This window comes from Amblyomma mixtum, chromosome 3 (genome assembly GCF_055824585.1).
Source record: "Amblyomma mixtum isolate Tamu chromosome 3, ASM5582458v1, whole genome shotgun sequence".
Lineage (NCBI taxonomy): Eukaryota > Metazoa > Arthropoda > Arachnida > Ixodida > Ixodidae > Amblyomma > Amblyomma mixtum.
In genome coordinates this window covers 83,120,547-83,133,760 of record NC_143014.1, presented here as the reverse complement: position 1 = coordinate 83,133,760, position 13,214 = coordinate 83,120,547, and positions in this window count along the sequence as shown.

The window sequence follows — 13,214 nt, the reverse complement described above, 5'->3', positions numbered from 1 at the left end:
GCAACGCGTAGGTGTTATGCATTCTTCTAATGTGTACGCATTGTGCGATGTCATTCAGTATGGACAGAGGCCAGGACGAACAGTTGAGGGCGGGCGTGCTTCTTTCGCGTGAGCGCAGCCGCGCTTATCCGTTGATCTGCACCGCGCCCTGTTAAGGAACTGTGCCTGTTTACGGGCTTTGCCGACTGCCGCCAGGGGCTGTGCACCGGAATACGCAGGGCACCTTCGGCGTCCGGCCTGCGAGGGGGTCCGCCGGTGGGGGCGTGCGCGCATACCTCGGGGCCTTCCTCGTTCCGCGGCGGCGGCGACGTGGGGCCCCCCGCGGTTAAAACAAACAGCGGGGCCGCGGGGGTTCCGCGCCCCGCTGCGGGATCCGGGATGCCCGGTGATTGCGCTCTCGGCGAGGGACGCCTCGCGGTCGCCGCGGGGTCGAGCCATGGGAATCCTTCTGGCGCGCATAATTATCGAGCCGTTCGGTAATCAGTTTGCCTGCCCGCTGTCAACCGCGTCAGGGCTGCTTGCTTTACATTGGGCGCGCTGCGACCGGTTTCGGCCGACCGAGGTGCCGCGACAGCGCGCTCACCGATGATTTGTACGCCGTGTTGAATCTTGTTCGAGCTGTCCGGTAAAATGGGCTGGCGAAGGGCCGCTACTGTTATGGCGCCGCCGCCGCCGCTGGACGCGTTTCCGACCGTGCGCGACTCGTCCGTGGACGGTGACCGCGCCTTATGTAATGCTCGCCTTCATTTCCGCGATGATCTGTTGCCGGCTGGGTGGCCGCAGCGCCCGCGCGCGGTGGTAGTCTGGACCAGCTAGCTCTGTGGTGAAGAAGGGCATCGCGATATCTGTCTATGCACCCTTCTTATCTGGATACGGGGTGTCGCGGGGCAGCAAAGACTGCTGTGACGTTCGGGCCGTTTTTTTCAGCGGGTGTTTTGGGCAAATGTTTTGTCGCCCGTTTTGTTGATTGCAGTTTGTGGCTTTGGAACTGTATTTCCAGTTAACAAGTGCGCATTCAGAAATTTTAGTTTTTATGTCGCCTGTTCAGTGCACCGATGTAACATTAACATCCAGGAAAGCAAGTGCTCAAGTGAGAAGTACGTCGTTCAACTAGCAGTTACTTAATTGCACTCATAGGTGCATTGCGCAAGGTTAAATACTTGACACTGCTTTTACTTCTCCTGCGGTGATAATCATTCGATGCACAGTGATTGGGTGGTTACGGCGCTCGGCTGCTGACCCGAAAGACGCGCGTTCGATCCCGGCCGCGGCGGCCGAATTTCGATGAAGGCGAAATTCTAGAGGCCCGTGTACTGTGCGATGTCAGTGCACGTTAAAGAACCCCAGGTAGTCGAAATTTCTGGAGCCCTTCACTACGGCGTCCCTCATAGCCTGAGTTGCTTCGGGATGTTAAAACCCCAATAAACCAAATAAATAAAACAGTGATTGGAACAACGAAATACTCCAGGCGTCAGCGTAGTGCAGAAACGAATGAAAGAATCAGGACTTGTTTACAGGCGTCACTTGCTTCCGGGCGTGCTTCAGCGGCATAATTTAGATTTTGTGTTCAGTTACTTTCTCGTATCCTAGAATCGCTGTGTTATTCTCAGTATTGGCTGGTTTTTGCATCTCCAAAACCTGCTGGCCAAGTTAAATGACTGCAAGCATGAAGGTGGGATTCTTGACAACACTGAGCAGTGCGGTAGCCAACGTTCTGACAAGAGTACTTGGCCAGGCGAAGACAGGTCCTTTGTAACACGTGTTGCTGGGCTAGTCGATGCATAGTTCTACGTGCAAACGTTAGCGCAAAATACGAGACAATCACAAGAAAGGTGGACAAGACAACGCGCAAGAGAAGCACGCGCGTTTTCTTGTCCACCTTTCTTGTGATTGTCTCGTATTTTGCGCTAACGTTTGCACGTAGAACAGGCCCTCTCTTCCAAACGATGGCTAGCGGACTGAGGTTCCCCCTCGACCCTTGTTCATTTTGGTTTGTGTTGTATGCAGTTTCAAGGCATATACATATGTCAGGTACGCAAGCTTGTCACTATGTGCTGCTAAGGCTTATTCGGCGCAAATAGCGGCGTGGGCAACAACTTGCATACGGCGTGGTGTCGTTACTGCTGTAGAGCACCGTTTTTTCCATTGTACGTCACTTGTAAATCGTTGGGACTACTCGGCGGTTATATTAGCTAGTGGGATAACATAGCTTGAGAGGCTGTTTTTTGACTAGTGGGCACTGCGCTGTTGTTGGAAACATGATAGTGCAAGAAACTGACGCACGCAAAAGACGCTGGCGTTGCAAGCGGTACATGATCCTCCAGGTTCGCAGTTGCTATTAATCGAATACCGCTGTCACACGGCACCTTTAGATTCCGATCGAGACCTTCAAGATCAAACGCAGTGCAGATCCGGCGTTTCTACGCGGCCAGTTTCAGTCGTGAACCAGTCCGATCCGGATGGAAGGCTGCTACCCTGTTGCACGGGAAACTTTGAAATGCGAACTAAAAATTAAACGTACGGAAGGGTGAATTGTTCACTAAAAGTTATAAAATATTAAGATAGGTTTTATCGTATTCAATGCGGCTTAATTCGAAAAATTGTGTCAGCACACTCAATATCGCGTCCCTTAGCAGCAGCAGTAAACGAGCGTGCTAGCGCAAAAGCAGCATGCACGTGCTCTGGCCGGTAGTATGTTGTTTGTTTTGGTGCGTTTTAGATAGGAGTAACTAAGCTGCGTCACAGCGACGCAATTTTGATCAGCAGTGTTTTTAAGCATGAAACTATTCAGCTTCCGTTCTCTGCAAACTCAGGCAGACATTGTTCGGGAATCGTTGCGAACCTGACGCCGACCATGAAGCGCACTTACCGAAACTTTTCGTCTGAAGGGTGCGCAACTTGGCCCGCGCTAAAGTAACCAGTGCGCCGCTTGCGGGACTTCCAAGTGAGTTACGGCGAAGATCGGGTTACCGACGGCGGCGCGCCGATTCCCTCTCCACATCGCTCTGAAGCCGCGGCGGCGGTCAGCGTGTGGAAGGGACTCAAGGCTGTGTTTGCGGACGCGGTGCGTCTACAAAAGCAGAGTGCTTAGCGCTGCTACCGCGCTATGGGTATATCGTTCTGTGTATTCTGGCGGACGCTGTGGCATGACTCCCGGGTCAACACCGCTGCCGCTCTACGCCATGGAACGCGCGCCACTCTGAAAGCCCTTCTCGGGAGGGAGTCGTCTTGGGATGTGATGCGCCTTTCCTGCAGTGCATTTCAATATTGCACCTCCTCTCGACGACGAGATAGGCGACATTTTTCGTTTGCTGATATTGATTGCAAACCCCATTTATTTGCAACTACGGATGCATGCAGCGACACCTGGCACGTGGCGAGCTAACTCTTCAGGATCAGGTCGCAGCGGTACATGTCTGGCGCGCTCGACATTTCAGCCGGGCTCGGAAGTGCCCGTGGGTGGGAGGTCTCCATTGCTCACGACAGAAGCGCACTTGTGGCATATGTCTGGACTCACTTCTCTGGGAGACGCGGTCGTCGGTGCAATGACTGTACCGCATATTTTCACATGTGCTGTGAGGCTGGCGACACTTTTGCCGAGGATTCGTACTGGAGACCGAGGCTTAATGGTCGTTCGAACGGGTGTGTCGACTAATGGGCCAAGTCCGAGTCGAAATCGGCTCGCGGGAACTGGCGCGAAAAATGCCCATCTTCAATGGCGAACAGTCCTGAAGCTGTCGGCCTTCTGATGTCTCTTTGGAAACGCGGTTTGGGCGTAGCTGGGCCGAAGAGGGTCGTCCAAATCTTGCCAGTTTGCGTGTACAGCGTGCATTTCGCTGTCACGTTATGGCGGAGGCAGTTGCGCGGTGCGGTTTCTCTCGGCAACTTTCGACGGCGTCGGGTGCCTGGCGGGAGGAGCACGCTTCGTCCCGTGGCCGTCTCCGCGGGATGGCCGCGGTGGCCCGCGGGTCCATTGGCCTCCGCCTGTTTCGCTGGCGCGCCAGCTTCGACTGCAAAAGCGCGATTCTGCGCGGCTTCCCCGCCGAGCCGCCACCGATAAATCCAGCCAGCCTTTTAGTACGCGCCAGCCAGGTTGCGCATTTTTGCATGTCGGGAAACCCGAGCGCTGTGCCCGGCGCACCAATGAGCTCGCCCGAGAGGCAGGCGCATTCGTCACCGGCCGAGTTCGCCTGGCCATGCATTACACCCCAGAGCAGCTGGCGGCCATGGGGCTGCAGCCCGAAAGCCGTATTTCGCGTGCCGACTCTCCTTTCCGCATGTACGGCGCGCGTGCACGCGTATTGAGGTTGGCCCGGGCCGCCCAGAGACGGCGAAGAGAAACCGGAGCTTGTGTTTGTGCTCCGGGATGGAAAGCGCATCTGTGGCGTCGCTTTGCGCTCGTGTAATAATATGCGTTCGGATTGCGAAATGTGGACGAGAATGGCGTGGTTCTACCGTCGTGCATCCGTCTGAGAATGCGACCAGTCTTCTGGCATACCGTTGCGCTGAATGCTTTGGCTTTTGTGAGATTGTGCGTCATCTCGGACGTTCTTCATGCAAAAGCGATGATCGAATGCTTGGGCCAGGTATTTCGTCGGCAGAAATATTTCTGAGATCGTTACATCCAGTAAAAGTACTCATTGACTTTGGCGGTGTCGATGCAGACCGGGACTCTAGTTGTTGAAATGCTGTCGGGAAGGAAACTGTGCATCCACGTAGTGTTAATGATTAAGATGGTCACTAAAGTGTATCCAGCCTAGCCAGACATAGTCTAACAGCAGACAAGAGCCTAATAAGGGAGTTCTGCCGGTGGGAAAGGTGTGGGAAAGCTCGGAAAAGGATACTACGTGCGAATGCGGATTCACCGCCTGTTGGACCTCATAAAAACGCTGCACCAATCATATGTAACTGGCGGGCGTCGGAAACATTGATATGTTCGAGACCAGCCCGAAGATTCTCTTAACCGGGGCTAAAATCATCTGATGTATACGGAAAAATACTCTTAATATTGGCTATTTCGGAGCACCATGCGGTCACCCGCGTACTTTCTTCAGATGCCATGGAGTTTGCGATGCCGTTAGGCACTTCCTAGAAATAGCGGTAGGCTTAATAACTTATTCCTTCAGAAAGAGTGATCAGGACGCTTAATGGCACAGATCTAGCGGTTTTTAGGTGCGTGACCATTTCCTCTCAGTTATAACATAAAGGTCCGCATGAACCGATCGCTTTGCGTTTACCAGTTGATCTACCTGGGCTTTCAGCCCTAGTCTTGGCTAGGAGACGAAGTAGCTGTATATAGTTGCAGAAAAAAGATCTCGGAAATAAGTAATCCTCTTCGTCGACATCTGCTTCCCGGAGTTATTTCTCTGCTGTCGAAATTAGAGGTCCTTGAAACGGCCACTGACTGCTATAGACTGACCTAGTGGTTTCGCATCCGCCTTGCATGCGGGAGTTACGACGGGGTTCGATCCCCTGTGCCGCCGGGCACCCACCGGTGATACAATGGGTACAAGCTTTCCCGTGGCCTTGTGCGTGGCATAAGTGTCGGAAAATGGGTCGGTGGCCCCACCTTGTGTAGGAAAACAAAAATTACCGACGATTACGTTACTTCCTAATGCGAAATTTGAGCGCAGCAAATAAGCTGTTTCACCTTTTCGATAGATTGAGGCAAAGAAATCGAGCAACACATGTATGCGCTATCGCAGAATTTTTTTTTTTTTTCACACGTATTCGCAATTTCGGCTCGGGCGGTGCACATATACAGATCCGCCGCCACCGATCTGGCTCTCTGATTGCCACCGCACAGGGGTTGCATTGGAGGAGGAGCGAAGAAAGGAATTAAGTTCGAGCCGGCGCTTTGACAACCGGAGACTCGCAGGAAGAGGGGGGAGGGGGGCGGCGTGTACACCCAGCGGCAAACGATGGGGGCAGAAGCGCGCGCAGCAAGCGGACAACACGATAAAGGGAGGAGGGAAGAGATAGCAGCGACTGACTGATGCCGCTGACGCCGATAGCGCTGGGGGGATGAAAGGGGGGCGGAGCTGGTTACGAGGCCGACGCCGACGACGACGCGAAACCCAGGAACGGACGCCAAAGAGCTGCGCTCTAAAACGTGCTGACGCTGCTGAGTCCAAGCTGCCTTTTCGCCGAAAAAAAAAAATCATCGCTTTGCGACGGAGTTATTTGTGCGCCTCCAGATACCCAGGGAAAACTGCTGAGGACTTGAACATGTTATGCGCAACGCTGCAACTATAGGGCGGGTTGTGACTGGCCGCGCATGTTGTGAGCGCAGAAAGGCGAGAGAAAGTGAGACAGCAGCGCTTGTGTCGTCTTCTCTTGCTCTCGTCCTTGCCATTTTGCACCCACAACGTGTACAGCTTTGGTGCATACATTATGCAGGCGAGTTTTGATTCTGTCGACAGACACGTCCAAGACACCAGCCGGGCTTGGGAAAGGAAATAAACGGCAGTGAAAGTGAGGAGGCGCACGCATGCTTGAGGCGAGAACATTCCGGCAGGTTGGTGCAGGAGACGAGACAGCACTGCTCGCTTCCATCATTTCTGCTGCCCCTGTCACGCTGCGCTAAGTCCACAAAACAGGGGATGCTAAGGACTGGGGTCCCAATGCCAGGTGTCCAAAAAAAGTTTGGAAAAAATTTTGGTGTGTCGTAACGCACCTGCGCAGAGTCGAAGGCGAGCCTCTCGTGGTTTTTGCGTTAGGGGCGAACGCTATTTTCCGCAATAGCGTACGTCCCAAAGCCGCTTTGCGTTGGGGCAATATGGTGACGTCTGTTGAAGCGGAGGAGGCTCGTTTCATCATCGAATCGTGATTGCCGCTTCACTATATCTCAAGTTCACCGCCGATCTGAGCTTTTGCTTTGTCAGAAGATGCCCGCACCGCAAAATTACCGAGATAAAACGCGGCGGATTTTTGAGATTGCTTCTGGATTTGGACAGCTGGCTTGGCGATTGCGCATCGTTTACCGCGTACTGTTCTAGGCTCAGAAAAAAGAAATGCTAGCTAATTATTGAACTTCTGTTAAAGCATTGCTCGTTATTATTTCAGTGGCGGGGCTTTTTGGGGTTGTTGGTTCATAGTTTGAAAAACACTGAATCATGTTATCACTGATCACTAAGCGGTTCACTAAGCGGCACAAAATGGTGCTGCAAGTGGCAAACACAATACGGGAAAGGTCGCAGGCGCTCCGCGTTTGTTGTCTTTTTTTTTTCTAGTCAATATGCGCGATGCGCGCGTTTTGTGCTTCAGAAAATTAACCATGTATATTTCGCAAAATTTTGAGCATCTTTAATCTTTTTGCTTTTAAAGTTTTCTTAGCCGTAATAGCGCTTGGCGCGTTGCGTAGCTAAAGCCTCTATTCTTAAAGTCACCGGTGCGCGGCTCCGCCGCGCGCACAGGGGGATTCCATTATTTCCTCGGGGCCCACAAGGGCATCGGCCCCGCAGTTTTAAAATGCGTCATGTTGGCTGACGATGGGCCCACCTGGAGTGCACTTTCTTGAACCGAAGTTCGTCATTGATGGCACGACGCGCGGATGTGAGCGATATAGTATACCGTCAAAATTTGAGATCACCCCCACCCCCTCCCCGTGCTTTTTGCTGCCATCCCCGCAAATTAATTGAACACGTGCCACCTCCTCTGGAGTCAATGCGGAGACAGGGCGTCCACTGCGGTGCTTGTCTTTCAGACTGGACTTGGCCGGACAGTCAGCGTGTAAAGTCCGCACGCACCTTCCGACCGGACTGACGTCCTCACGAACACACTCGTTCGACAACGTATATCGACAGACGATAGGGCTTCTGCAGTCGGCAGTTTGATCGCGACGCGCTGCTCTGCCCTGCGTTCATGTAGTAGTCTACCATTTTTCAGGCTTCTCCTGATACGCAAGTGGGGCCACCTGTACACGGAAACGTCGCCCGAGAGAGGAAATTCCACCTTTAATTGAAGGAATTTCTGTTGCTTATATTGGAATTTTATAGCCCAAGAGTTAAAACACCCCTCGTGTTTGCTGCGGAATCGTTAGTGCGATTAACGGGACTGAAAGGAGCTCTCTCGGCGCACGCGTCCTCGCTCTGAGCAGTCGAAGTACGTTGACGCCAGAACGAGCTATATCGCTCAGCGACTTCGTGGTTGCGAGGCTGTCTGATCGGGTGAAAAGCGCATCCTGAAATTTCTGCGAGAAAACCGACGCAACTGTCGGAGGACAGCACCCAAGCAACTCCCCCTGCACGGCCGTCGTCAGCTGGTGTATGTCGTTGCGAGACGCGGGGAGGGGCTGGAAGGCGGCGCTGCTGCCCCCAGAGCGTGGCCTTCGGAGGGAGACCGGTGCATGCGCGGTCCCGCTGGCCGCCCAGGCGCGGAGTGCAACCGGGGCTGCGCATGATGCCAGGCGCGGCTTCCTTGCTCTGGCTGTTTTCATTTGCATACTCCTTGGACGCGCATGGAAATGACCGCATTACCCTTGCTGTCTCGGCATGTCCGTGGCGGAGCTCTGTTCGCTTGCTTTCATATTGCCCTTGTCGATCGCCGGCCGTTCTGCGGCTGCCCCGCTCGCCCCGAGTCCGTTGCACTGGGGACGGGTTTTAATACCGCGTCGTTGTCCGTCCCTCGCGGACCTTCTTGGCTCTGCGCCGCGGGCAGCGAGACAGCTGCGCGTGGCGCCCCCCCCCCCCCCCCCCCCCCCCCCCCTGTCCGCGGTGCAACGCTTGTCGCGTCGGGGACGGCGCACGGGCAAGGGTTCCGACCGGCCCCGAGGGCGCGCTGGACCGCGATGACATCTTTCGAGCGTGAGGCGTGTTTTCTGTGCCTTCTTCCAGGGGCAGCCATCACTCCGCGGAAGAGTGAAAATGATACATGCGTGCGGGCCCACCTTCTGAGGAGGCCATTTGGCTCGCTGTCGGGGTGTGCTGACGTCGTGTCTTCCCTCCTCTGCACCGATGGGGTGCAGCCACGCTAGCGACAGGTGGCAGCTGTAGAGTAACGGTGAAGGGACGAAGAGGAGACTGAAAGGAGCCTGCGGTGTACACGTTTAGGTTTAATTATTGCGCAGGCCGGCGCCTCGAAACTTTTTACTGCGGCGTTTCCTGGAACGGTTGTGCCGAATCGTCACATTCCTGCATGTACTCTGTATTGTATCATTATTACCTTTATGCTGGTACGTCGTGTTGCCTACTTGCTTATTCGGTGTTTGTTGGCTGAAAGGAACTGAGCGTACACGTTCTTTATAATTGACGACGCTTTAGCATTTAAAGAGAGAGAAAATTTAATTTACGCTGACTTGACTTTGTGCAGAAAGGCCGTATTCTTATTACATCGGTTTTTCCAATAAGTTCGTTTCCGTCTTGAGCTCAGTGTTAAAGTATATATGTACTCCTTTCGTGACTGAGCTAGCAGTGCCACGTTCGCCGGGTGACTCTTGCGCTGTGTTTTAATGAGCATCGAGCGATGCATCTGTCTTATTCACGGGGTTGTCTCGCTGGAACAGTGGGATTGGTGACGGACCCACAGGCAGGAAAAGGGCAGTCTCCTAAATGGACGAGTTCAGTGTGCTGCCCCAGTTTTGCAGTGACACGTCGGTCTGCTTCGTTGACGCCATGTTTGATGGCAGGAGTTGCTGCGGTCGTTCTTGGGAGAGTTAGCGTCTTTCTTCGCCATCTGATGCGTTTTTTTTTTTTGTTCGATAATGAAAAGCGTGGTCGCATGCTGTGCTGATGATCGTGGTAGACGACAAGATACTTCTTCCATGGTTTAAAAACCTATGTCACTCCTCTTCAGGACTCAGAGCGCCACGCTAAGTGTGATTGACATTTATGGGTAACTCCGGGCTGTCAGCAGCTTTTACAGTTCATCTGTTGCATGGATAGCGGTTCGTTGTTCCTGACCCCCAAGTGAACTCTGGGCATGCTTGGAGTGGAGCGGTCGGGGCAAAACCGTTCAGTTTAAGTACGTTGCTCAAATGAATGCTCAATAAATTTTCGATGTTCATTTTAGTATTCGAAAATCGCGCGGAATGACACAGCTGTCCGTGCGCACAGCTGCTTGCTAGTCCATTGCGCATGCGCACTGCCTTCGAAGCCATGCACGCATTTCCGTAGGACAGTGGAGCTGCAGTGAACTAGAATATAGTGGAGCTGTAGCATATCGTTACCATGTTTGCCTTACCGTTTACCGGGCTAGGCTGGCGACAACGGCGCATGCGCAGCCATTACCTGAGTCCGAGCACTTGAGGGGACCTCCTTTAGCATTGCGGAGAGTTGGCGGTCGCAGAGAGTCGCTCGCAGACTGCCGGGAGACGAACTGCGAGACGGGCGTAGCCGAGCCAAGCCACTCCAAGGGAAAGAAAGAAAACGTGACGGCACGTCCGGTCGACAAAATGGGTCACGTCAGCAACGGCTACGGGGTGGAGTGCAGGACGCGGTGCTACCTCTGCGATGACCGCGCACTTCTTGGAGAGATCATTAACCTTAACACATTTGCAAGCCCGGCACAATGGGCGAAAGTTTTAGGCTTGACGGTACTGGATAGGATTTTGGCTACGTTATAGCAACGCTGGATATAGTCAGGGTATGCAAGGGGGCTAGCTTCACGGGCGCATTTGAAAAGTCGCGGAGCCGGCAGAGTTGGAACGCATAGCATGTACAGGCTGTTTAAAGCCTGTTTCACATGCAAGAGAAAACGCTCGCGATTCCTGCCGCCGCGGCGCAGAAGCCTATTTCGAGCCGTCGCGGCGGCTCGACCGCCAAGAGCGACGAGATTCCAACAAGTTGGAAATTTTTCGCCGCGACCCTCCGCTCAGTCGCTTGCATGTGAACCACACTTTATGGGGAAACCCGGAGCGCGTGACCGCCGCACCTCGAGAACTGCTGCCGCTGAGAGGCAGCGAGAATGGGCGGCACCAGGCGCATACGCGGAAAGTGCGTCCGGCCGATCTTATTTATTGCTCATGCGCCTTTGCCGCCCATTCTCCCCGGTTGTCGGCGGCAGCGCTTCGCGAAGCGTGTTGGTCACGCGCTCCGTTTCCCTCTTAAAACAGCCTGTGCATTTTTAAATATAGAGCTAAAGATTATTAACGTGCATGCAGCATCTGACTGCGTAGTAATTCTTGAAATGCGTGCGCATTTATGTTTTCAATAAATGCTTGAATGATTTGCTATTATTGTCGCTCTTTTCCGCCTTAACGGTAATTGTTTGGGGGAGAGGCGCTAGGCTAGAACGTTTTGTGACGTTGTAGAGCGCCAACCGGGAAGTCTGGCGTCCGGTAACAGGGTTAAACGGTAACGTAAGCACGGTAACTATATGCTGCAATTTTCCGTTGGTTGGGGAATGAGAAAGTAGCGTGGATTGCAGAATAAACTCGGCTTAATATTTTCCTGGCTGAAATAAGGAGGGTGAGGAAATGGACTAGGTCGGATCATGCATTGCAGAGAACAGATGATCGGTGTTATGTTTGGGTAGCAGCGTAGATTCCAAGCGAAGGAAAACGTTCAGCAGGAAACGTTGGAGTGTCATGTGGAGATACGGCATTGGGAAATGAGCTGTGATATGGTGGCCGCGATCTGGCGCAGGACAGGGTCGGTTAGAGATTTATGGCAGAGGTATTTGCTCTGCCGTGGATGTATCCTGGCTGCTGCTGATGATAACGATGATGGCGGTAAAATGTTCAGGGTGGATCGGAAGTTCCCACGCCACGTGGTCGGTATTTGAGCAGTATGACCGGAAACTTGCGGCGCCGGCGAAGCTGTGAAGGTTCTCAGGGGGGAGAGGATGAGACCCGTCCTCACTCTGCGCATATTTTGAGGCCTAGAGGGATGTCGTAAATACCCTACTACAAGGCCTCAAGGCAGGCCCTCTTGGTCTAGGAACTTCTGACCAACCCTGTACCCCCGTCGCCTATGCCGCCTGGTTCCTCGGACCTGGCGTATATTTAAGAGCAACGTACCGTAGAGTCAGAGTCGAGATTTAAAGCTCGTGTGCCCTTCCGATGCTAAACCATTTGTGGTGAGAGCTCAGCACTACTGCGCATGCACACTGGTCTTGGTAGTTGATGTACGCATGTTCAGTGGCGCCTGTCGCCTAATGCCTTGTCGACCTGATAAAAACGCGCTCTTATACCGCTTAGCAATAGTGAAATCATCTGCGCCCTTAAAAGCGCGCCTGCGACAGTACAGGGCATGTAAACTGGAGATGGCGAGGAGAGGCGATGCGGAAAATTTTCGTTTTATTGCTATTATGTGAGCACACGTAGTACAGGCGCGGACAAAAGTAAACGGAGCACGCAACTGTCTTCGAATATTTTTCACGCGTCACCTAATTGAAATTTCCAGCTGGGGTGCGCGCATGCTGGCAGCGCAGGTTGGTGGGCTTTCTCGTAGACAAACAACGCTTTTTCATTGCCGATGGAGAAAGCGCGATTGCACTTCGAACGCAATAGCGTGCTCCGCTTACTTATGGCCGCGCCTGTACATCAGAGGAACTAGGAAGTTGTGGGTGCCGGTCACAGTTCAGGTCACAGGAAGGGGTGCATCTTGAGAGCTGCCTTGTAATTACTGCAAGAAAGATGGTAGAATGAGACTAACTTGTGGAATAATTGCTGGCAGGTGCGCATCGTTGAACAAGAAGCGCATATCCCATTTGGTTGTTGATCCTATTGTGCCTGTGAAGATTCGAGATAATGCGATGACTTCGAATCTTGGCTCCAGTGTGCCAGAACGTACCTCGAGAGGATTGACCAATGCTCTTACTTGGTCCGTTCTTATATTTTTGCCTGAGCTATCTTATCTGTTATCTCTGCTGCTCTGATCTGTTGCTGGAACAATTTTCTGATCATTTACCAGCGTATGCATTCTTCTTTGTGGGAAAAGTCAAGCCGCACTCTCTGTCCCCATGGAAATACTGCTTTATTAAGGTGGGTGTCCTGTACATGTTCCATGCAACGCTCGTATTATTATCTGTAACATTTAATGGTAATGAGTTCTCTGATTCTGGTAAACGGATTTCGCTCGTGATTGTGGTTCGTCGCAGTATTAACCTACATACGTCCACGGCGCTGCGTATGTTTCTCATGTCGCCCCAGGAGCACACGTTTATTTTGTTCCCAACTGTTCCACTAATTGTTGGGCTGGAGAAATCGCGAACGTAGCACCGAGTCGCATTATTCGCTGGCCACGCTGCTTAGCCTGTCCGGCGCGGCGCATGCC